The sequence below is a fragment of the Macaca nemestrina genome, chromosome 19 (genome assembly GCF_043159975.1).
Source record: "Macaca nemestrina isolate mMacNem1 chromosome 19, mMacNem.hap1, whole genome shotgun sequence".
Lineage (NCBI taxonomy): Eukaryota > Metazoa > Chordata > Mammalia > Primates > Cercopithecidae > Macaca > Macaca nemestrina.
Window position 1 is genome coordinate 79,472,801 of NC_092143.1, and position 24,434 is coordinate 79,497,234.

General features: G+C 42.7%; 1 long non-coding RNA gene across 2 annotated transcripts in view; it reads right to left on the reverse strand.

Annotated features, from left to right (window-relative positions):
* Positions 1 to 16,013, reverse strand: part of LOC105478870 (uncharacterized) — a 64,424-nt gene extending 48,411 nt beyond the window's left edge. For both annotated transcript variants that reach the window (XR_011617125.1, XR_011617124.1), the window contains exons 1-2: positions 15,481 to 16,013; positions 11,848 to 11,979 (exon numbers count right to left, since the gene is read on the reverse strand). This is a non-coding gene — a long non-coding RNA (uncharacterized lncRNA). The remainder of the gene's footprint in view (positions 1 to 11,847; positions 11,980 to 15,480) is intronic.
* Positions 16,014 to 24,434: the final 8,421 nt, after the last annotated feature.

A 24,434-nucleotide genomic window follows, 5' to 3' on the forward strand; every position in this document is an offset into this window, starting at 1 on the left:
AAACAGCATGGTACTGGTATAAAAAATAAAGACATTGACCTATAAAAGAGAATAGAGAACCCAGAAAGAAAGCCACATATTTACAGCCAACTGATCTTCAACAAAGTAAACAAAAACATAAAGTAGGGAAAGGAACCCTATTCAACAAATGGTGCTGAAGTAATTGGCAAGCCACGTGTAGAAGAATGACGCTGGATTCTCATCTCTCACCTTACACAAAAATCAATGTAAGATGGATCAAAGACTAAAATCTAAGACCTGAAACCATAAAAATTCTAGACAATAACACTAGAAAAAGTCTTCTGGACATTGGCTTAGGCAAAGAGCTCATGACCAAGAACTCAAAAACAAATGCAACAAAAACAAAGATAAATAGTTTGGACCTAATTAAACTAAAAAGTTTCTTTACAGCAAAAGAAATAATCAGTAAACAGATAACGCACAGAGTGGGTTTCTGCTTGAAATATTGTCAATCCTTTCTGTTTTGTTTTTCAGAGCCAAGAAAACTTTTTGGGGGTTACTATTTACAGCTTTTGGCAATTGAGTGGAGCATACACCTATGAGCAAAATTTGGAGCGTAGCTCCTTCTACCTGATTTCTCTAGAATTTCAAAACTATTCATGAGTATTCTTAACTTATGGCAATATAGTTATTTGCATAAGTGCAATAAAAATCTGTTTTCTTTGTAACAGGACACAGTTGGAGAAACTGGTTATTTTACCAGGGCCTTGGCTGGAATGGTATTCTTTTAAATATAAACAGACTGCTTTAAGGAATCAAAGTTGACTTATAGAGCCAATAAAAGCCCCTAGGGAAAGCTAGTCTCATTCCTTGTCTACACAGTCTTTGTACAAGGTTCCTGACCTGCGGTAGGTAAAGAATAAAGAATGTCACTTTCTGACAGGCCCAGGAGCTGCAAGTTATCTTGGGACCTCAAGAGGAGAGGAATTTACCCCTCAGGCAGTTATTTGCAAGTACAAACCCGTGGCTGGGCTCAAGACTTTGAGAGGTCCAATCTGAGATTCCTTGTGGAACAAAGTTCCATCAAAGCCAGTTTTAAAAGAGCCTGTATGGTGAATAATTATTCTTCATGCACTTTATACAAATAATCAGGCCAAGTGTAGTCAGGTTAAAACTTATCTTGCAAACAAATCAGTCTACCATGATTGGTTTTTAATAAAAGTGGGGGTTGGAGAGACAAAAAAAACCCATGAATTGCCCTCCCTGTGTTTAGCATATAATAAAGAAAAACCATAAGTATATTCAGTCAGGCAGTTCATACTGCTGCTCTGTCTATTGAGGAGCCATTCTTCTGTTTCTTTACTTCTCTAATAAACTTGCTTTCACTTTTAAATGAATTTAGTGTTCTTTGTTGAGGATGCTATATAAGCTGAAATCAAAGCCACTTCTTTGAGAACTACTCAATTTCTGAGTGATTCCATGTGTATGTGAAACAAACGTGAATAAACTGTTGGGTTTTTTCTTGTTAATCTGTCTTTTATAACTGGAATCTGTTCCAACTAAGAACCTATGGTTGTCACTATTTTTCTCCAGCACCATACGGGGGACCCACCGAGGAGAGGGTCACATGACACCACATGTGCTTCTCATCAGCCTTAGAACACTTTCCAGCTGGGACATACTCCTGTGTCTCATCTTTCCTACTAGACCAGAATTTGCCACATCTATTCTCTTTTTAGTCCATCTGACACACCCATCCTCCGCCCCGCCACACACACACTATACACGTGCAAACATCTCCAATTAAATTAGACTATAGAGGGCTTTGGGATGGAGGGAGGTGCTAGGACCCCAAGCCCTGCTCTGCCTGTAAGCAGCAGTTCACTGACCCATTTGCTTTTCTGAGAAATGTGACTAGATAACTCCTGAGAGCTTCCAGCTCTAACAGTCGATCATCTAGTAAATTGCTACCCAAAATGATTCTATTTCACAGGACTGTATCCAGCCTATGTGCAGATTATCAACCCCCAGGTAGGCTCTGGCAAAGAAAAAATGCTAGCCACCTACTTTGCAGACCCTGAGGCTGTGGTTTATATAAATAGGGACTGCTGTGGCTTGAAAGCCTGTGTTCCTGAGGCCAGGCACAATGGCTCATGCTTGTAATCCCAGCAGTTTTGGAGGCCAAGGTGGGAAGATTGCTTGAGGCCAGGAGTTTGAGACCAGCCTGGACAACATAGCCAGACCCCATCTTTACAAAAATAAATTAAAATAAAGCATTAGCCAGGTGTGATGGTGCACACCTGTAATCCCAGCTATGTAGAAGGCTGAAGTAGGAGGAACACTTATGCCCTTGAGTTTGAGGCTTCGGTAAGCTATGATTGCACCACTGCACTCCAGGCTAGGTGACAGGATGAGACCCTGTCTCGAGAAAAAAAAAAAAGAAAGTGTGTGTTTCCTATCAGTAGCCTTTACCCAGAAATGTCATGAGATCATCTCACTAGGCAGCAGACAAATTATATCAATTCTATCCATTACACAAATACTGCAGACAGTTTCCTCGATTTGCAGCCCCTGGAGACTCCAGAGACAGGGCATTGACAGCAGCATGTGATATTGATATGCTCAAATCAATGTTTTAAACATTGACCTCCAAAACTAATAAGACTAAGGAAAATAAGCAGCCCAATTTCTATTTCTTCAATCTTTGAGCAGGAGCAAACCAGACTTTTTGGCCAAATTCTTAGATTTTTAGCAGAGCAACAAGAATGTTGACACTTAACAACTTCTGAAGGACCTACGGAAATTGCTCAACAAGAGGGTGCAGATGCGTGGGCCGCTCAGGTAACTGGAAGCCCTAGGGAGCACTTCCCCCTGCCGCACCGGCAGGTTAAGAACCTGTTGGCCACAGGCCAGGCCTCATTCATCATCACCCGGGTGCCGTCTCCTGACATCAGTGAATTTTCGGCCCCTTGGCAGCACCTGTCTGGCAGCCTGGGCGATCAGCTGCTCTCCTGTGGCTCTGGCTGAGCACAGGGGACAGCCTTGGCCCAGCCCTGTGGAATCTTCCAGTCCACGCCCTCCTCCTCTTGGCAGCCCAGCACACACACAACCCCGAGGGGACCAATGAGCAGTGAGTTTACTTTCCCTGCATTCAATGGGAGGGCACCAGATGGAAGGCCGCAGAACGCACCAAGCCAGGCCCTTTGTGGGGAGGTGGGCTGTTGGGGGGCTGTCACCATAACAACGGGAAAAGCACTGCTGAAGTTTCTATTTTGGTGCTGCCACTAATTACTATGAATGTTTCATTCGGCCCTGTGATCAGCCATCCCCAGAGCCTCCTGTTACCGGCAGATGGCTTGTTTTCTTTTCTCTAGAAAGTTAGCCAAAGACCACAGTTGTGTTTGGTTGTTTCATTCTTTTTTAAAACACCCAGTGGCCTAAGAATGCTTTGTTTTTGCATTTTGTTGTAAGAGTCAGATGCCTCTAGATTTTCTCCAAACACACACTATTCTGGGAAATAAAAGGCAGGCCTAGTAGCATTGACTAATTTAGTGTTTAAATATATGTATGAGTGAGAAAAAGGATAGTTATGCCCTTACAAGTAGAAATACTTAGCAGATCTGACAAGTAGATACATATGAGGTTATTTTTAGAAGTGCAACTTTCCCCATTTATTGTTTTATTTTTTAAGAGTTAAGGTCTCGTTCTGTTTCCCAGACTAGAGTGCAGTGCCACAATCGTAGCTCATTGCAGCCTTGAACTCCTGGGCTCAAGCGATCTTCCTTCCTTAGCCTCCCTAGTAGCTGGGACTACAGGTGTGAGCCACCATATCCAGCTAAATTTTTTTGTTGAGATAAGGTCCAGCTATTTTGCCCAGGGCAGTCTCAAACTCCTGGTTTCAAGTGATCCTCCAGCCTTGGTCTCCCCAAATGCTAGGATTACAGGCATGAGCCACCACACTCAGCCTTCCTATTTATACACTAAAAATTTTAAGTGAAACCCCATCTCTACTAAAAATGAAAAAATTAACTGGACGTGGTGGTGGTGCATGCCTGTAATCCCAGCTACTCGGAATAAGGGAAGAGATCACCGCTCATATTGTCTTATGCCCAATTTCTGCCTCCAAAGAAAGAAGAAGTAAAAACTAAAAGGCAGAAATGAAATTCACAAGCAGACAGCCCAGAGCCACACCCTGGGTCTGGTAGTTAAAGATTCACCCCTGACCTAATTGGTTATGTTATCTATAGATTACAGACATTGTATAGAAAAGCACTGTGAAAATCCCTGTCCTGTTCTGTTCCGTTCTAATTTCTGGTGCATGCAGTCCCCAGTCATGCACCCCCTGCTTGCTCAATCGATCAAGACCCCCTCACACGGACCCCCTCAGAGTTGTGAGCCCTTAAAAGGGACAAGTATTGCTCACTCAGGGAGCTTGATTGTTTGAGATGTGAGTCTTGCTGAAGCTCCCTGCTGAATAAAGCCCTTCCTTCTTTAACTCAGTGTCTGAGGGGTTTTGTCTGCGGCTTGTCCTGCTACATTTCTTGGTTCCCTGACTGGGAAACGAGGTGATTAACGGATGGTCGAGGCAACCCCTTAGGCTGCTTAGGCCTGCCCTATGGAGCATCCCTGCGAGGGACTCCGGCCAGCTTGAGCGAAGCAGATCCTGAGAGTGCTCCTGAGTAGACAATTGCCCCAGTGGAATGCCTCGCCAGAGCAGCGCATGGCAGGCCCCTGTGGAGGATCAGCGCAGTGGCTGAACACCTGGAAGGAACTGGTACTTGGAGTCCGGACATCTGAAACTTGGTAAGACTACTCTTTGGAACTTGCCCACTCCATTTGAGTGGAAGCGTGGCCTGATCACCCACAGTGTGCCTGTACCGGCACTTTGGTTTTTGTTTTTGACTTGACTTGGATTGCTTGATACTTTGGTTTTGGTTTTGACCTGGCTTGGATTTCTTGATACTCTGATTTTGGTTTTGATTCTGGTTTGGTATAAACTGTAAGAGTGTGTGTGTACCCTTTTTACCCGTTCTTTGTTTTGTGGTGTGCCCATGGTGTGAGCGTGGTGTTTTGTCTCGAAGAAGCATAAGTCAGGCACAAAGTAAGCCCACCCCACTAAGAACTATGCTGAAAAATTTCAAGAAAGGATTTAAGGGAGGCTATAGAGTACTATGACACCAGGAAAACTTAAAACTTTGTGTAAGATAGACTGGCCAGCATTAGAGATGGGTTGGCAATCAGAAGGAAGCCTGGATGGGTCCCTTGTTTCAAAGGTATGGCACAAGGTAACCTGTAAGCCAGGGTACCTAGACCAGTTTCCATACATAGACACTTGGTTACAGCTGGTTTTAGCCTCCCGCCAACAGTGGTTGAGAGAACAGCAGCATAAGGGGCTGACAGAGGCAAGGAAAGACCAGCAGACAGAGAAACAGGAAGAGACAGAGAGAGACAAAGTGGAAGTCAAGGAAAGAGGGAGAGAGAGAGAGAGAGGCAGAGAGAGAGAGAAAGAGACAGAGGCAAAAGGAAAGTCAAAGAGAAGAAGAGACAGAAAACCAAAGAGAAAAAGAGAGAGAGAGATATACAAGTAGTAATGAAAAAAAAAAAAAAACCAGGCCAGGCATGGTGGCTCACTCCTCTAATTCCAGCACTTTGGGAGGCCGAGGCGGGCGGATCACTAGGTCAGGAGATCGAGACCATCCTGGCTAACATGGTGAAATCCCGTCTCTACTAAAAATAAAAAAAATTTAGCCGGGCGTGGTAGCGGGCGCCTGTAGTCCCAGCTACCCGGGAGGCTGAGGCAGGAGAATGGCATGAACCTGGGGGGCGGAGCTTGCAGTGAGTGGATATCATGCCACTGCACTCCAGCCTGGGCGACAGAGCAAGACTCTGTCTCAAAAAAAAAAAACAAAAACCAAAAAACAGTGTACCCTATTCCTTTAAAAGCCAAGTTAAATTTAAAACCTATAATTAACAATTGAAGGTATTCTCCATAACCCTATAACACTCCAATACCATTTTGCTGTCAGTGTAAACAAGGGCATATCCTGAAAGCACTGAGGCCCTCCTATCAAAAATCCTTAACCTGGTAACCCACAGGTGGCCCAAATGCATTCAGTCTGTAGCGGCAACTGCTTTGCTAACAGTAAAAAGTACAAAAAAAAACTTTTAGAGGAAACCTCATTGTGAGTACACCTCACCCTCACCAGTTCAGAAGTATCCTAAGGTGCGGGGGACGGCGGGGGGGAAAAAGGATGATTTAACATTAACCACTGAAAATTCCCTTAACCCAGCAGGTTTCCTAACAGGGAATCTAAATCTTAATTACCATAAAAAGGTCTGACCAGACCTAGGAGGAACTCCCTTCAGGACAGGACGATCGATGGTTCCTCCCAGGTAATTGAGGGAAAAAAGAAAAGCCATCTATACCAAATCTAAGTTAATTTGGACAAAACGAGGTCTTATTAATAGCAAAAGATAATTAAAATCCCAAACTTACAAGGTTTGGGATTTTCAACAGAAGTAAAGTTTGCTAAAAGTTAACAGTGTAACATGTATTATAGTAACTTCTAATCTTGTGGCCTTAGACAGTCTAGTCCACAGACATAAAGGAAGTTTGCTTTAGAAAAGAATGGTTGTCATCTTCGAAAAAAAAAAAAAAAGGAGGTGGGGAAAGGGGGGGAAGAATTTATGTAAAAAGAGTGTTATATGGTAAATTCTTGTCCTGAAATAAATTAACTGGTTGTTTAAAGAAAGAAATGTTTGCAATAAGTCAGAAAGTTGAGGCATGTCGAAGAATTGTCTATGAAAGTCGTTAAAGAGAAAAATGTTATAAAAAAAGAATTTATGCAAGAAATATTGTATAATTTAAAATAGGCCTCCTGAATGTAAAACTATTGGGAAAAAAACAGTTTGTGTGCAAGGTGTATACGAAAAGTAAAATATACCTTTGGTAAAGGATTATAAGGAGGCATTGTAATACCTAACTTTGTTTTAACATGAATAGACTCTCCCTTAGAAACCACACCTTGTTAGATACCTCACCTTGTTTTAATGTAAAAAGACTCACCCTTAGCTGAGAAAACCTGAGGGACTCCATTTGGCTCCTTCATTTGCAAGACATCAAGGGCTCCTTACCCATCCCTTTCCTCAAAGACTTAACTTGTGCAAGCTGACTCTCAGCATATCAAAGAGTGCAATTAACTGATAAGGTAGTGAGGCAAGTAATGCCTGCAGTTTCCAGGAATTTGCTCAGGAGATAGTACCATAAAGCCCCCACATTTGTGTCCAGCAGATAACATCCAGAGCTCCCACACCTATCACCTTGGGATGAATTTAAAGCCCCTGCACCTGGAACTGTTTGTTTTCCTGTAACCATTTGTCTTTTTAACTTTTTTGTCTGTTTTACTTCTGTAAGATTGCTACAGCTAAAATCCCCCTCCCCTCTCTAAACCAAAATATAAAAGAAAATCTAACCCCCTCTTCGGGGCCGAGAGAATTTCGAGCATTAGCTGTCTCTCGGTCACCGGCTAATAAAGGACTCCTGAATTTGTCTCAAAGTGTGGCATCTCTCTAACTCGCTTGGTTACAACAGCATAAGAATGTAAATTTTTACCTACATTAAAAGGTTAAAAAAATTGTTTTGAAAGTTTAAGCAAGCTTTAAAACATTAATTATAAAAAACATTCTGTGTGTAAACATATTAGCTAAAGTTAAAGAGGTATCACCCAGTTTTTCTGTGATGTGTGGTGGTATTGTGGTGGACCTTTACTGGGCACTCTGCCGAATAACTGGAGTGGCACTTGTGCTTTAGTCCAGTTGGTTATCCCTTTCACCTTGGCATTTCATCAACCAGAGGGAGAAAAAATAAGATGTCATAAAGCAAGAGAAGCCCCTTATGGGTCTTTTGACTCTCACGTCCATTTAGACACAATTAGAGTCTCATGGGGAATACCAGATCAATTTAAAGCTTGAAATCAAATAGCTGCAGGATTTGAGTCAATATTTTGGTAGGTGAGAGTTAATAAAAATGTAAATTAGATAAACTACATCTATTACAACCAACAGCAAAGAGCTTTTCATGAGTTAAAAGAAAAACTCATGTCGGCCCCAGCCCTGGGGCTACCTGACCTGACAAAACCCTTTACACCCTATGTGTCAGAAAGAGAAAAAATGGCAGTTAGACTGTGGGGCCCTGACCAATGCCAGTGGCCTATCTCTCAAAACAACTAGACGAGGTTTCCAAAGGCTGGCCCCCATGTTTAAGGGCCCTGGCAGCAACAGCCCTGTTAGCACAAGAAGCAGATAAACTAACCCTTGGGCAAAACCTGAATATAAAGGCCCCCCCCATGCTGTGGTAACTTTAATGACTACCGAAGGACATCATTGGTTAACAAATGCTAGATTAACCAAGTACTAAAGCTTGCTATGTGAAAATCCCCACATAACCATTGAAGTTTGTAACACCCTAAACCCCGCCACCTTGCTCCCAGTATCAGAGACCCCAGGTGAACATAGCTGTGTAGAAGTGCTGGACTCAGTTTATTCTAGCAGGCCCAACCTCTGAAACCATCCTTGAACATCAGTAGACTGTGAGTGGTATGTGGACAGGAGCAGCCTCGCCAACCCCTGCAAAGTGACTCTGAAGAAGACGACATGCCCTGCTCCAGTCACACTCAGAAGCTCACTGGTCCACGCATGGCTAAAGCATGAGAAAACTCATCGCAGGACTCATTTTCCTTAAAATTTAGACTTGTACAGTAAGGACTTTAACTGACCTTCCTCAGACTGAGGACTGTTCCCAGTGTATACACCAAGTCATGAAGGTAGGACAAAAAGTTGCTGCAGTCCTATAATTTTATGATCATTATAAGTGTACCGGGACTCTAAAAAAAAACTTTTTTGTATAATGCTATTCTACGCAAGGTATGTAGCCCAGGAAATGACCAACCTGATGTGTGTTTTGACCCATCTTAGCCTCCCATGACCACAGTTTTTTAAATAAGATTAAGGACTGAGGACTTGTGGAGGCTCATAAATGATATGAGTAAAGTGTTAGCCAAAACGAAAGAAAAAAGGGTGCCCAAACAAGTCACCTTGAAGTTTGATGTCTGTGCTGTCATTCATAGTAATAAGTTAGGGATAGAATGCAATTCTTTTAATTAGGAAAGAGGCTATATGGCAGAAAATAGGTACATTTTTCAGAATTAGGACTGTGTGGAAATGAATGTGGGTACTGGTCTTGTGTCATTTAGGCTACTTGGATAAAAAATAAAAAAGATCCTGTCCACCTTCAGAAAAGGAAAAGTGGCCCTTCCTGTACCAGTGGTCAGTGTAACCCCTCAGAATTAGTAATAACCAACCCCTTTGATTCTCGCTGGAAAAAAGGGGAGCGTATAACCCTAGAAATTGAGAGGGCTGGACTAGATCCTCGAGTAAATATCGTGGTTTGAGGAGAAGTTTATAAACGCTCTCCTGAGCCAATATGTCAAACCTTCTATGATGAACTGAATGTGCCAGTACCAGAAATTCCAGGAAAAACAAAAAATTTGTTTTTGCAATTAGCTGAGCATGTAGCCCAGTCTCTCAATGTCACTTCATTTTATGTATGTAGAAGAACTGTAATAGGAGATCAATGGCCATGGGAAGCCCGAGAATTTGTACCTACAGACCCAGTTCCTGATGAATTCCCAGCTCAGAAGAATCACCTGATAACTTCTAGGTCCTAAAAGCCTCAATCATTAGACAATACTGTATATAGCAAGAGTAAGGAAGGACTTCACCCTTCCAGTAGGAAGATTCAGCTGCCTTAGGCAAAAACTGTACAATAATACTCCAAAAACAGCCACCTAGTGGAGTTCAAACCACACTAAGAAAAATCCATTTAGTAAATTCCCGAAGTTGCAAACTGTGTGAACCCACCCGGAGTCCCACCGGGACTGGACAGCCCCCACTGGATTATACTGGACATGTGGGCATGGAGCTTACACCAAATTACCCGACCAGTGGGCAAGTAGTTGTGTTATTGGCACTATTAAACCATCTTTCTTCCTACTGCCCATAAAAACAGGTGAACTGCTGGGCTTCCCTGTCTGGGCTTCCTGCAAAAAGAGAAGCATAGTTATAAAAAATTAAAAAGATGATGAATGGCCCCCTGAGAGAATAATACAATATTACAGGCCTGGTACTTGGGCACAAGATAGCTCATGGGGATGCCAGACCCCCATTTACACGCTCAACCAAATCATACGGTTACAAACTGTCTTAGAAATAATCACTAATAAGACTGGCAGAGCCTTGACTATTCTGGCCTGGCAAGAAGCTCAGATGAGAAATGCTATCAGAATAGATTGGCTCTCAACTACTTGCTAACAGCTGAAGGAGAGGTCTGTAGAAAATTTAACCTTACTAATTGCTGTCTACACATAGATGATCAAGGGCAAGTAGTTGAAGACATAGTTAGAGAGATGACAAAACTGGTACATGTGCCCGTGCAAGTGTGGCATGGATTTGATCCTGGGGCCATGTTTGGAAAATGGTTCCCAGGGCTAAAAAGATTTAAAACTCTTATAATAGGAGTTACAATAGGAATAGAAACCTGCTTATTGCTCCCTTGTTTGCTACCTGTATTTCTTCAAATGATAAAAAGCTTCACGCTACCTTAGTTCACCAAAATGACACCCCTATAGCAAAATACAGGCTAATAAGAGAAAAGGTACAAATTTATTTAACAGAGTTTTACATGACATGGGAACCTTCAGAAAGGAAGACCCAAAGAACCAGAGAAAAGTGTATTTTTATGCTTGGATGTTATGAAGAATGGACAGTCATATAGAAATGTGATTGTACAAAAAGCAGGTATGACCTAATGGTACTAAACTGTAGGGAACTCAGCAAGGCTTGTCTGTTCAGGTACTTCTTGGCCTCTCTGTCTTTTCCTCCAGGTACAGGGCAAGCCACCTGCACATGAGGGTCTTAAGATCTCCTTCCAGGGAAGGTAGATCAGAGAATTCCTTTATGTCCAGCTGTCACACAGAAAGGCTGGGGTAACCTTCTTGCTTCTGAGATCCACCCCATCATCTTCAGTTCAAAGAAGTTTGGGGTTGCATTTTCTGAGCCCTGATAATGATTTAGTAGAGAGAATTCAAAGCATCAAATGAGAGCTGAACTTCTGAATACTAAAAAGTACCCTAGGAATTACATCATTAAAACCAGTAGTGGCACTCATCCCCAAATTCATATGGAATCTCAGAGACACCGAGTAGCCAAAACAATCTTGAAAAAGCAGAACAAAGTTAGAGAAGTCACACTTCCTAATTTCAAAACTTACTAGAAAGCTACAGTAATCAAAACAATATGGTACTGGCAAGAAGACAGATACATAGACTAACAGAAGAGAATAGATAACCCAGAAATAAACCAGGCACATATGGTCAATTGATTTTTGACAAGGGTGCCAGGATCATTAAATTGGGCAAAGGGCAGTGTTTTCAACAAATGATGCTGGAAAAGCTGGACACTAAAGGGCACTAGATTTTAGTGTGGCATTATACCACCACAAATACGCCTTTTTGGCATGTGGATTGTCTCAAGCTAAGGCCAGTGAGAACACACAGACACAGGAAAAGCTCTAAAAACAGTGTGCAAGTTTTTCTTTTATTTTTTAAAGGAAATTTCCCCTTGCAGAGATGACTTCTGAGTCTCCTATACCAGAAAGAAAAGGACATTTACTCTAATCAATGGAGATGGCACCAACTTAAATCTGTATAACATACCTTACTAAACAATGATAATTTCACTGGTCTTGTTTCTGTAACTTGCCTCCCCAACTCAGAAGCCCAAAGCCCCTTTCGTTTTAGCCTAAGAAGATATTTGAAACCATGATCTAACCTCTTTTTTGAGTAATTCATCTCCAGGCGCTTCCATGTGTACTTGTGCAACGAACACGTTAATGAACTTCTGTTTGGTCCTCTGTTAATCTGCCATTGTCCAGTCTTATTTGCGGGACCCCAGCTGGAGAACCTAAGATGGGTAGAGAAAAATACTTTTTTCCACACCTACAATATCCATATGCAAAAGAATGAACTTAGACCTTACAACATAAACAAAAAGTAACTAAAAATGGGTTAAAGGTCTAAATGTAAGACCTAAAACTATAAAACTCAGAAAAAACACTGGAGAAAACCTTCATGACATTAGATTTGGCAATGATTTCATGGCTATGACACCAAAAGCATAGTCTATGAAAAATAAACAGGCCAAGTGCAGTGGCTCATGCCTGTAATCCCAGCATTTTGGGGGGCTGAGGTAGGCAGATCACTTGAGGTCAGGAGTTTGAGAGCAGCCTGGTCAACATGGTGAAACCCTGTCTCTAGTAAAAATACAAAAAAAAAAAAAAAATTAGTGGGCATGGTGGCAGCCATCTGTAATCCCAGCTACTCAGGAGGCTGAGGCAGGAGAATCACTTGAAACTGGGAGGCGGAGGTTGCAGTGAGCCGAGATCACGCTACTGCACTCCAGCCTGGGCAACAAGAGTGAAACTTCTTCTCAATAAATAAATAAATAGGACTACATCAAAATTTAAAACTTTTGCATATCAAAGGATACTATCAAAAGAGTAAAAAACAAACCCCACAGAATGAGGAAAAATATTTGCAAGTCATCTGTCTGATAAGGGATTAATATCCAGAAAATATAAAGCACTCAACAACAACAAAAAATAAGCAACCCAATTAAAAAATAGGCAAAGGACTTGAATAGACATCAATAAGCAGATGAAAAGATATTCATCACTAGTCATTAGGGAAATGCAAATTGAAACTATGATGAGATATCAGTTCATACCCACAAGATTGGCTATTATTTTTAAAAATAGAAAATAGAAAATAAATATTGGACAGGATGTAAAGAAATTAGAATGCAAGTGCATTACTGGTGGGAATACAAAACAATACAGCTGCTGTGGAAAGCAGTTTGGTGGTTACTAAAAAAAAGATAAACATAGAATTAGTATATAACCTAGAAATTCAACTCTTGGATATACACCCAAAGAACTGAAAGCAAGGATTTACACCGAGACTTGTGCATGAATGTTTATTGCAGCATTATTCACAATAGCACCCCATCCCACCACCACCAATTTTGAGTTATACGACTTACACATAAAATGGAAGAGGATAGGAAATAGACTCTTAAATGGCAAAAATCTGAAAGAGTGAAAGCCTAGTTTTATTTATTTATTTATTATTTTTACTTTTTGTTTTCTTTTTTGAGACAGAGTCTCACTCTGTTTCCCAGGCTGGAGTACAGTGGCACCATCTCAGCTCACTGCAACCTCCGCTTCCCAGGTTCAAGCAACTCTCCTGCCTCAGCCTCCTGATAGCTGGGACTACAGACACGCCACCACACCCAGCTAATTTTTGTATTTTTAGTAGAAATGGGGTTTCACCATGTTGGCCAGACTAGTCTCAAACTCCTGAACTCAGGTGATCGGCCTGCATTGGCCTCCCAAAGTGCTGGGATTATAGGCATGAGCCACCATACCTGGCCTAAAGCCTAGTTTTAAATTCACAGTGCAGGGTCCTTGAGCCCATGAAGATGCCCCATAAATGTTTGATGAATGAGTACTCATGTTTCAAGGCCCAGTTCAAATGTCATCTCCTTCAAGAAGCTCTCCTCTCTTAGCCTGCATGCTCTGTGCTCTGGTGGAATGATTGTGTGTCTATTACAGAGGGTGGAGTGGGGGAGGGACAGTGATTTAACAGAGTGGACCAAGCACAGCTTACATTCCAGTCCCTGCTCTGTCCTAAGCTGTGTGATTTTGGACAAGTTACTTAGCCTTCCTGAATTTCCTCATATGGAAAGCAGAGCAATCATTCCTACCTCTTAGAATTGCTCTGAGCATTATTAAAGGGCCATACACAACGAGCACAGAGCACTCAATAAATGCTATAATCATTGCTATGATGACCACATCCCTATTCTTATAGCAGTAGACTGAATCCTCCCTAGAAAGAACATATCTACCTCTGTACCCCTTTTGTAATCGCGTGACAGTTCTTCCTGACTGCTGCACAGACAAAACCAATTCACTGAGACTGTGGTATTGCAGTAAAGAAATAGTTAAATTAACGCAAGGCTGGCTACATGACAGAACTGGAGTTATCACTCAAATGAGTCTCCCTGAAGGCTCAAAGGGAAGAGTTTTTCAAGGATATAGTTGGTGGGCAGGGGACTAGGGAATGGGTGCTGCTGATTGGTTGGGGATGTAATCATCAGGGTGTGGAAACAGCCCTTATGTGCTGAGTCCACTCCTTCATGAGGCCACAGGACCAGTTGAGTCATGAGTCATGGGTCTCAGTGAGGTCATTCTGAAAGACATCCAAAAAAACCAATCTTAGGTTCTACAATAGTGATGTTATCTATAGGAGCAATTGGGGAAGTCACTAATCTTGTGATCCTTGGCACATGACTCTTGAGCAGTAAGGGATTAGGATTATAGAAACTATGCCTACAAGCCAGGTGTGGTGGATCACCCCTGTAATCCCAAGCACTTTGGGAGGCCAAAGTGGGCAGATTGATTGAGCCCAGGAATTCCAGACCAGCCTGGGAAACATGGCAAAACCCCATCTCTACTGAAAATAGAAAAATTAACCAGGCATAGTGGCCCATGTGTGTAGTCCCAGCTACTCTGGAGGCTGAGGTGGGAGGATCACCTGAACCCGGGAGGCAGAGGTTTCAGTGAGCTGAGATCACACCACTGCACTCCAGCCTGGGCCACAGTGTGGCCCTGGTGTGGTGGCACATGCCTGTAATCCCAGCTACTCCAGTGGCTGAGGCCTGAGAATCATTTGAACCTGGGAGGCAAAGGTTGCAGTGAGCAGAGATAGTGCCACTGCACTCTAGCCTGTGTGATAGAGTGAGACTGAAAAAAAAAAAAAGAAAAAGAAAAAAGGAAAGAAAGAAAAAGAGAGAGAGGGAGGGAGGAAGGCAGGGAGGAAGGAAGAAACTATGCCTACATTTTAGCAGATTCAGGCCCCTTCCATAATCCTAATCTTGTGGCCTTCGCTGGTTTTACAAAGATGGTTTCAGTCCCCTGAACGAGGAGGTAGTTAGTTTCAGAGAGGGGCTATTATCATCCCCACTTCAAAGTTAAAATATAAACTAAATTTCTCCCATTGTTAGCTGGCCCACACCCAGGAATGAGCAAGGATAGACTGTGAGGCTAGCAGCAAGATGGAGTCAGCCCTGCTAGATTTCTGTCACTGTCATAACATTTGCAAAGGCAATTTCACTTTTTCCCTCACTCAGACACACAGCTCCTGGCCCCTGGTCAAGAGTCAGCTAATGAATGAGTGAGCAAATGAGTGAATGAATGAATGCATGTTAAATCAACCTATTGTCCAGGGGGGTCTCCTGGGGTAGGAACGGCTGGAGACAGGGAAGCTCAGGAATATCACCCACAGCACCAACCTCAGACATTCAGCCTCTTTCATTCCATCTAAGCCCAAAGCAAACACTTACCTTCATGTGGTAACCAGTGGCCTCCCCCAGCCAGTTCCTCAGGACCTGAGGGTGCTACAGCCTCCAAATTGTCCTTATGCCAAGGACTTCTGCCAAAAGGTGGTATCACTTGGCTTGTGTTTCGGATTTCAGTATTATTTGTTTTTCCTCCTGCTCATGACCTTTCATAATGTGTGAAACATGATATTCCCAGCAGCTTGCTCATTCCTCTATTTTTAGGAAAATATTATAGGGGCAGAAGGAAAACTTCTTCTGAAGGTTTACTGAAAAATCAACTTACAAAAGTCAGATGAATTGGAGGAAAAGCATACAAAATATGGGGAGCATCACAGAGTGATTACCCAACCCACCAGTGGGTTGCAGAAGCTTCTGTGTGAGTTCAGAGCATGGTCAAAACAAGGCTATGGTGATGAATCTGGTTATGGGAGGGGAGGGGAATGAGAGCTGGCTAGCAAAGAAAGTCTTGTTATGTAAATAAAACCACAGGCAGCAGCCCTCAGAAAGAATAGATGCTAAATGTTTCTTTCAGACCTTTAAAATTGACAGATTCTTAGTTCATCTTTCCTGGATTATGACAAGTGAGAGCCTGGCTTCCTCTATGCAGATTCTCTGTAGATGCAAATTTTCCCCACAAAAGACAGCTTTGCAGGGCTACTTCTGTATGCTGGCTCTCTGGCAGCCATCTCGAAATATGTCAAAGAAATGTATTTTAGAGTAAAATATTTTTATTTCCTTCATTATCAAAAAGTAATGTGCTATTTCTGTAACTGCATTTTCCCTGTTAGTTCAATAGCGGTGACACGTGTTGTCGTGTTTATTAACGATAAACCAGTGGTTCTAACCTGGGGAGTGGGTGAGTAATTTTCCCCCTGAGAGGACATTTTACAATGTCTGAAGACATTTGGCGGGAGGCAGTGCTAGGAGCATCTAGTGGCCAGAGGCCAGGGAGACTGCTACCATCCTGCAATGCAGAGGACAGCCCTCACCACATAGAATTCTCTGTCTCAAAACATCAGTGGTGTTGAGGTAGAAGCATTGCTCTGTAACCTAAGAGAAGAAAGGCAGTTATCACTGTTAAATGGTAGTTTTCAAAAAAGACAAGATCATGACTCTCATACAGATATTAAAAATGAACGCATGGTAAAGATTCTATTTTACCCATGAGGGAAGCAGACAAATACTATAGCCAGTTTAAAAGAAACTCCAAAGAGCAAATTTATGGATCAGTTGTATGAAAATTGATATGCAAATTGAGGCACAATGGTTTTCCCACAGTGGGAGGGAAGTTAATTGAACCTCCAGCAGACGGGACATAATTTGCATCCTACACTGTGGAGTGGGCGGGTGATTTACAGTGATTTACAGAACTGTAAAATAGCTCCCATGGAACCAGAATCATACAGAAGGGTGTTCTGTGAACTACATCAGGGCAAAACACTGATGCTTGTCAGAATTAAATGTTTGTTCCATGAAGGTCAGTTTCAAGTCATTTGAGGATGAAGGACTAACTCAAAGAAAAGTTTCAACATCAGAGTATTATTTTTATTTTCTTAGTAGAGTCTCATTCTTTTACCCAGGCTGGAGTGGAGTGGCACAATTTTGGCTCACTGCAACATCCAGCTCCTAGGTTAAAGCAATTCTCCTGCCTCAGTCTCCCAAGTAGCTGGGATTACAGGCACCTGCCGCCATGCCCAGCTAACGTTTGTGTGGTTTTTTTGTGGCAATGGGGTTTCACCATGTTGGCCAGGGTGGTCTCAAACTCCTGACCTTGGGTGATCCACCCACCTCGGCCTCCCAAAGTGCTGTAATTACAGGCATGAGCCACCATCCCTGGCCTCATCTGGTTGTTTAGAACAGACTTTCTGAAGCTTCAATGTGCATATGATCACCTGGGATCTTCATGTCTAGGATGAAGTTTGAGTCTTGGTGTTTGTAACAAGCTCCCAGGTTAGGCCAGCCAATACTACCAGCTGATGGACACGCTTTGAGTAGCAAAGGTTAGAGAAAAGAAATTTCTTTATTACAAAGTAAGGAAACCAAAGACACAAACACTACAAATAGGTGTGGTTATAGATCTCACTAGTCTCTTGAGCTGAGAAATAAGCCTTTGAAATCCTTAAAACCCCCAAAGCATCAGAATTTGCAGGACACGGACCAGACCAGGATGCTGGGACTTCTCTTTGGTGTGGAAGACTAGTACATCCAAAAAAGATGTAGTCACCCAACAGGTTCTTCCTGCTACTGCACAGACAACGCCAGTTCACTGAGTCCATGGTATTGCAGTAAAGAAAGAGTTTAACGTGAGGCCAGCCACATGGGAGAACTCAAGTCACTCTCTCCACAGGCTCAGAAGCTAGAGTTTTTCAAAGATAGTTGGTGGGCACTGGACTAGAGAATGGGTGCTGCAGATTGGTTGGGGATGCAATCATAAGGAGGCAGGAGAACAGGATCTGGAGGCGGGGAACATAAGGCCAATTCACGCTGACTTCCTAGAACTAAATCAAATGGAAACGCTTCCATTATGGCAGGAAATATCCTCTCCATTTACATAGGGCATACACCAAGTAACCAAAAGGAACCTCTAGAAGGTATTTAAACCCAAGAAAATTCTGTAACTAGGCTCTTGAGCTCCTATGCTCAGGCCCACTACCCACCCTGTGGAGTGTATTTTTCATTTTCAATACATCTCTGCTTTTGTTGCTTCATTCTTTCCTTGCTTTGTTGGTGTGTTTTGTCCAATTCTTTGTTCAACATGCCAAGAACCTGGACACCCTCCACCAGTAATAATAGAGGTGTGGAAAACGGTCTTTGTGTGCTGAGTCCACCTCTGGGTAGGGGCCACAGGACCGGTTGAATCAGGAGACCTGGGTCCAGGTGGGGTCAATCTGAAAAACACCTCAAAAGGCCATTCTTAGGTTCTACAATAGTGATGTTATCTATAGGAGCAATTGGGGAACTCACAAATCTTATGACCCCTGGCCACATGACTGCTGAGCAGTAAGGGATTATAGAAATTACGCTTAAATTTTAGCAGAATTCAGGCCCCGCCCATAATCTTAATCCTGTGGCCTTTCATTAGTTTTACAAAGGTGTTTTCAGTCCCTGAACAAGGAGGAAGTTAGTTTTAGGGAGAAGCTATTATCATCCTTGTTTCAAAGTTAGACTATAAACTAAATTACTCCCACGATTAGCTTGGCCTATGTCCAGGAATGAGCGAAGACAGCCAGCCTGTGGGGCTAGCAGCAAGATGGAGTCAGCTATGCCAGGCTTCTGTCAGTCATAACCTTTGCAAAGGTGGCTTTAAAGATGGGAGGGGTTGCCTTTGGGGAGTCCAGGATGAGGTAAAAATAATAAACAAACAAAATAATAAAGAAAGCAAAGATGGGAGGGGTGAATGTTGGGTAAAAGATAAGGCTTTAAGTCAATTTTAAATAATGAGGTTCAGAAAATGTGACTAAGTATGGAGTTTATTCAAGCCCAAAGGTTGAAGATGGCCACCTGGGAGACATCAACTCCAAATGACGGGGATTAGTGTTTCCAAGATGGAGAAGTTCAGGTTTCACTTATGTAGGCAGAGACAGAGAAGTTTTAGCAGGATTACAACATTTTCCATAGGAGACCAGTGCACATGTTGAAGTGGCCGCATTGTCTGGGGTAAATACCCCGGTTCGTCATTTCGTGCCAGGAAAATTTCGGACATGAACACAGATGAGGATTTTAGAAGCAGAGGTTTAATAGGCAAAAGAAAGAGAAAGGAAAACGGTTCTCTCTAGTAAGAGAGAGGGGTTCCTGAGAGGAAAAAGACTGGCTGGTGGAAGAGTCCGTTAGATTTTATAGGCAGGCTTGAGGAGGCAGTGTCAGATTTACGTAGGGCCCACAGGTTGGTTCCATCAGGTGTGATGTAACATAGCGCATGGGGAAGGCTGGCCACTCCACCCTAATCTTATTATGCAAATGGGCTTTCCAGTTGACCAGCACCATCTTGCCTGCTCCTTACTGTACAAGTGGCTGGTAAAGGGAGAAGGAAAGATGGAGCCACCATTTTGAACATGCCTAATCCCAAGTAGCTTTCTCTGCCAGCGTTCACCCGTGCAAGCTTCCAGCTTGGTTATCTATGTCTGCAGCTCAATTTTACAGGCCGCTCTTTGTTAGAAAAGGATTTGGGGGCTGCTTTTCATTAAAAAAAAAAAAACCTTACTGAGGACTCCAGTAATGTCACTATCTGCCTAGATAATTTCCTCTTAACTCCTATATCAATGTTATAGCAATTTGGTTACAGATTGCTACTATTAACGGAAAAGTCAAACTCTGTAAGTTATTTTAAAGAGTTCCATTCTGAGCCTATATGAATGAATGAAGCCTAGGGAAACACAGTCTCATCAGGTCCTGAGAAAGTGCACCCAAGGAAGTTGGGCTACAGTTTTGTTTTGTACACTTTAGGAAGGCCGGAATTACAGGCAAACACATAAATCAGTGAATGGAAGGTACACGTTGGTTTGGCCTGAAAAGGTGGGATATCTTGAAGTGGAGACTTCTGGGTTATAGGTAGATTCAGAGATTCTTTATTTTGCAATTGGTTAAAGGAGTAAGGCTCTGTCTAAAACTTGGAGTCAGCAGAAAGTAATGTTTTATGATGAGAATGCTATGTAGCAAGATTCATGGCTTGCAGATATGACTTAACCGTTGCCTTGCATGGCCTTAGTCTTGTTTATGATTTGGTATCTTATTGCCACAAAGAGTCTGTTCTGTCAGCTGTATAATCTCTATTTTAACGTTAATACTGATCAGTTACTGTGCCTAAACTCCAGAAGGAGAGGGTATAAGAAAAGGTGTCCAACCTCCCTTCCCATTGTGACTGGGAATTCCGTTTTTAAGGTTTTTCTGGGGTCCCCTTTGTCAAGAGGGTGTCTGTTCAGTTGGTCGGGGACTTAGGATTTTATTTTTAGTTTACACTACGTTCCAAGGAAGATTACTTTATTACTCCATGAGGAGGGGCAGTGATCTAAGGGGTTCTTGTTTTTTATAGGAAAGAAAAGGGCAGATGTTGCAGCTGCATGCCACGTGACTCGGGCCACATAGCCACATTCCTCCCAAGGCTCAGAAGAATCTAAAGTTCCAACAGCTCTAAGTTTGAATTATTTCATTTCACAAAGGGCAAGGACTTTAGAGAGTAAGACAGGGGAAGGAGGATGAAGTGTTCTCCTGGAGAGAGGTGAGGTCTGCAGGCGTATCAGGGGAACCCACCCCCGATGGTTAATGTGGGTTCTTTTCTATTTCCTAGGTGTCTAGGCTGGTTCGAGAAATAAAGGGAAAGAGTACAAGAGAGAGAAATTTAAAGCTGGGTGTCCAGGGGAGACATCACATGTCTGCAGTTTCCGTGAGGTTCCCCCGGCCGTAACACCAGCAAGTTTTTATTAGTGATTTTCGAAAGGGGAGGGAGTACACGAGTAGGGTGTGGGTCACAGAGATCACATGCTTCACAAGGTAATAAAATATCACAAAGCAAATGGAGGCAGGGCGAGATCACAGGACCACCGGATGGGGCGAAATTAAAATTGCTAATGAAGTTTCAGGCACGTATTGTCATTGATAACATCTTATCAGGAAACAGGGTTTGAGAGCAGACAACCTGTCTGACCAAAATTTATTAGGTGGGAATTTCCTCGTCCTAATAAGCCTGGGAGCACTACAGGAGACCGGGGCTTATTTTACCCCTTCTTCGATTGTAAAAGGCGGTCGCCCTAAGGGAGCCATGTATAGACCTACCCTCGGGGTGCATTCTTTTTCTTAGGGATGTTCCTTGCTGAGAAAAAGAATTCGGCAATATTTCTCCTATTTGCCTTTGAAAGAAGAGAAATACGGCTCTGTTCCATCTGGCTCACTGGTGGCCAGAAGTCTTATCTCTCTTGTTCCCTGAACATTGCTGTTATCCTGTTCTTTTTTCAAGATGCCCAGGTTTCATATTGTTCAAACACACATGCTCTACAATTTGTGCAGTTAGCGCAATCATCACAGGGTCCTGGGGCAACATATATCCTCCTCAGTTTACAAAGAAGATGACAGGATTAAGAGATTAAAGACAGGTGCAGGAAATCATCTGTACCTGTCTTTTGATTGGGGAAGTGATAAGTGTTCATGAAATTGTCACAATTTATGTTCAGAGATTTCAGTAAAGACAGGCATAAGAAATTATAAAAGTATTATTTTTGGGGAACTAATAAATGTCCATGAAATCTTCACAATTTATGTTCTTCTGCCACGGCTTCCGCCAGTCCCTCCATTCAGAGTCCCTGACTTCCCGAAACACAGGCACAGCCTGGGAGCATGGGGGCGTGGAGACAGGGTGCGGCTTTGGGACAATCACCTAGTGAAGGAAACCAAACTATGTCACCCCAAAATATATTTCCTTGACATATTTCAATATGACTCTTCAGAAGAGCTAGAAATGCAAGAATAGCTGAAAAGCTGTTTTTCGTGGGTGAGGTTTGCATCTGTAGAGAAAATCTGCTTTCATGCAGCCAGCCTTTCTCTTTTTCTGCCTTGTCCAGATCCAGGAAAGATTAACTGAGAGTCTGACACCTTTGAAAACCTGAGAGAAACATTTACCATCTATCCTCTCTGGGGTCTGCTACCTGTGAGGTTTCATCTACAAAACAAGACCCCCTTTACTAGCCAGGCTTCCTTTTCTCTCCCTCACATAAACTCGTTTTACCACCATAACCTGTTTTGCCACGATCCAAGCCTCTGTTCTTTCTGTAACCTCAAGATGGTAGGAAAACAAAAGAACTTATCTGAGGAATGCAAGTCCTTTTAATTATCACACCTGGAGCGACATTAAAATGAGACCTCAATCACATCCTACTCCCTGCCTGAGCTATGTAATCATCTCTTGAAACTGCTTGCTACTGCCACAAGTAGCTATAAATTAACCTAATAACATCGCACCAGACACTAAAACTCACACCCTATAGCTTAACCATTATAACCCATCACTAATCAATGTTACTTCTATAAAACAATGAGAATTCCTGACAACAACTTTGCATTTGCCCACTGCCAGATCCCCTTTTTTTGGCCTATAAAAATCCACTTGTGGTCGGGCGCGGTGGCTCACGCCTGTAATCCCAGCACTTTGGGAAGCCAAGGCAGGCAGATCACTTGAGGTCAGGAGTTCCAGACCAGCCTGGCCAACATAGTAAAACCTCATTTCTACTAAAAAATACAAAAATTAAACCGGGAGTGGTAGTGCATGCCTATAATCCCAACTGTTCAGGAGACCGAGGCAGGAGAATCACTGGAACCTGGGAGATGGAGGTTGCAGTGAGCTGAGATCGCACCACTGCACTCCAGCCTGGGCAACAGAGTGAGACTCTGTCTCAAAAATAAATAAATAAAATAAAATAAAATAAAAATCCACTTGTAACTGCTGCACTTCAGAGATTCTATTCAGGTCAACTTGAATCTATGCTTCCAGGTTGGAATCCTCAAACCTGGCCCCAATAAACTCTCTACTTATATTCATTTTACCTGAGCTTCTTCCATTTAGGTCACCAATGGTGTGAAAGCATCAACCATTTGGCCATTGCTTTGAGATCTTTGTAAGACTAAATCTGCCTTCTGTCAGTTGATTTTTCAGTGAACCTTCAGAGGGTGATAGAGTTTAGATCTGTGTGCCACCAAATCTCATATCGAATTATAATCCCCATGGTTAGACGTGGGACCTGGTGGGAGGTGATTGGATCCTGGGGTTGGAGTTCTCAGGAATGGGTTAGCACCATCCCCTTGGTGCTATTCTCATGAGTGAGTTATCGTGAGATCTGGTTGTTTAAAAGTGTGTGTCATCTCCTCAGTCTCTCTTCGTCCTGTTCTGACCATATAAGACACCTGCTTCCTCTTGGCCTTCCGCCAGGATTGTTAGCATCCTGAGGCCTCCCCAGAAGCAGAAGCTGCTATACATCCTAAGCAGCCTGCAGAACTGTGAGCCATTGAACCTCTTATAATTTACAAACTACCCAGTCTCAAGTATTTCCTTATAGCAGTGCAAGAATGTGCTTCTTAACTATCAGCAGCAATATCAGGAAATTCTTGCATCTACATCTTAATCAAAACCAAAAATAAGCCAGGTATGGTGGCTCACGCCTGTAATCCCAACACTTTGGGAGGTTGAGGCGGGCAGATCACCTGAGGTCCGGAGCTCGAGACCAGCCTGGCCAACATGGTGAAATCCCATCTCTACTAAAAATTCAAAAATTAGCCTGGCATGGTGGCATGCACCTGTGGTCCCAGCTACTCGGGAGACTGAGGCAGGAGAATCTCTTGAACCCGGGGAGGGGGGTGGCAGGAAGGTTGCAGTGAGCCGAGATTGCGACACTGCATTCCAGCCTGGGTGACAGAGCAAGACTCTGTCTCAAAAAAAAAAAAAGAATAGACCAAGACATGAGATGGGGAGTTTGGAAGTGAAGTGTATTCCTAGATGTTTAATATGCAAAGCATGCCTGTAATTAGACTTTTTTTATAACTCACTTCACTCATTTACAGTTACTGTCTGACTCTCAGAGGTATTTGAGTTTCATCCTTGGTATCAACCTAGTATAAGAAAATGTTTTCCTCAGATTTCTTTGGAAGCAAAGTGTATTCCTAGGTGTTTAATATGCAAAGCATGCATGTAATAAAAGACTATTTTTTAAAAACGAACTTCACTCATTTACAGTTACTGCCTGACTCTCAGAGGTATTTGAGTTTCATCCTCTGTGTCAACCTAATGTAAGAAAACGTTTCCCTTGACTCAAAAGGGCCTACTGACACAGTAGCGAAATGTAATACACGGATCTTGTTTGGTGCATAACTCAAACAAACTAACCCTGATAAAACAGTTTTGAGACAATCTGTAGAGTATAAACATTGCCTGAGATTTAGATGGTATTAAGAAATTACTGTTGGATTTTTTTTTAGTG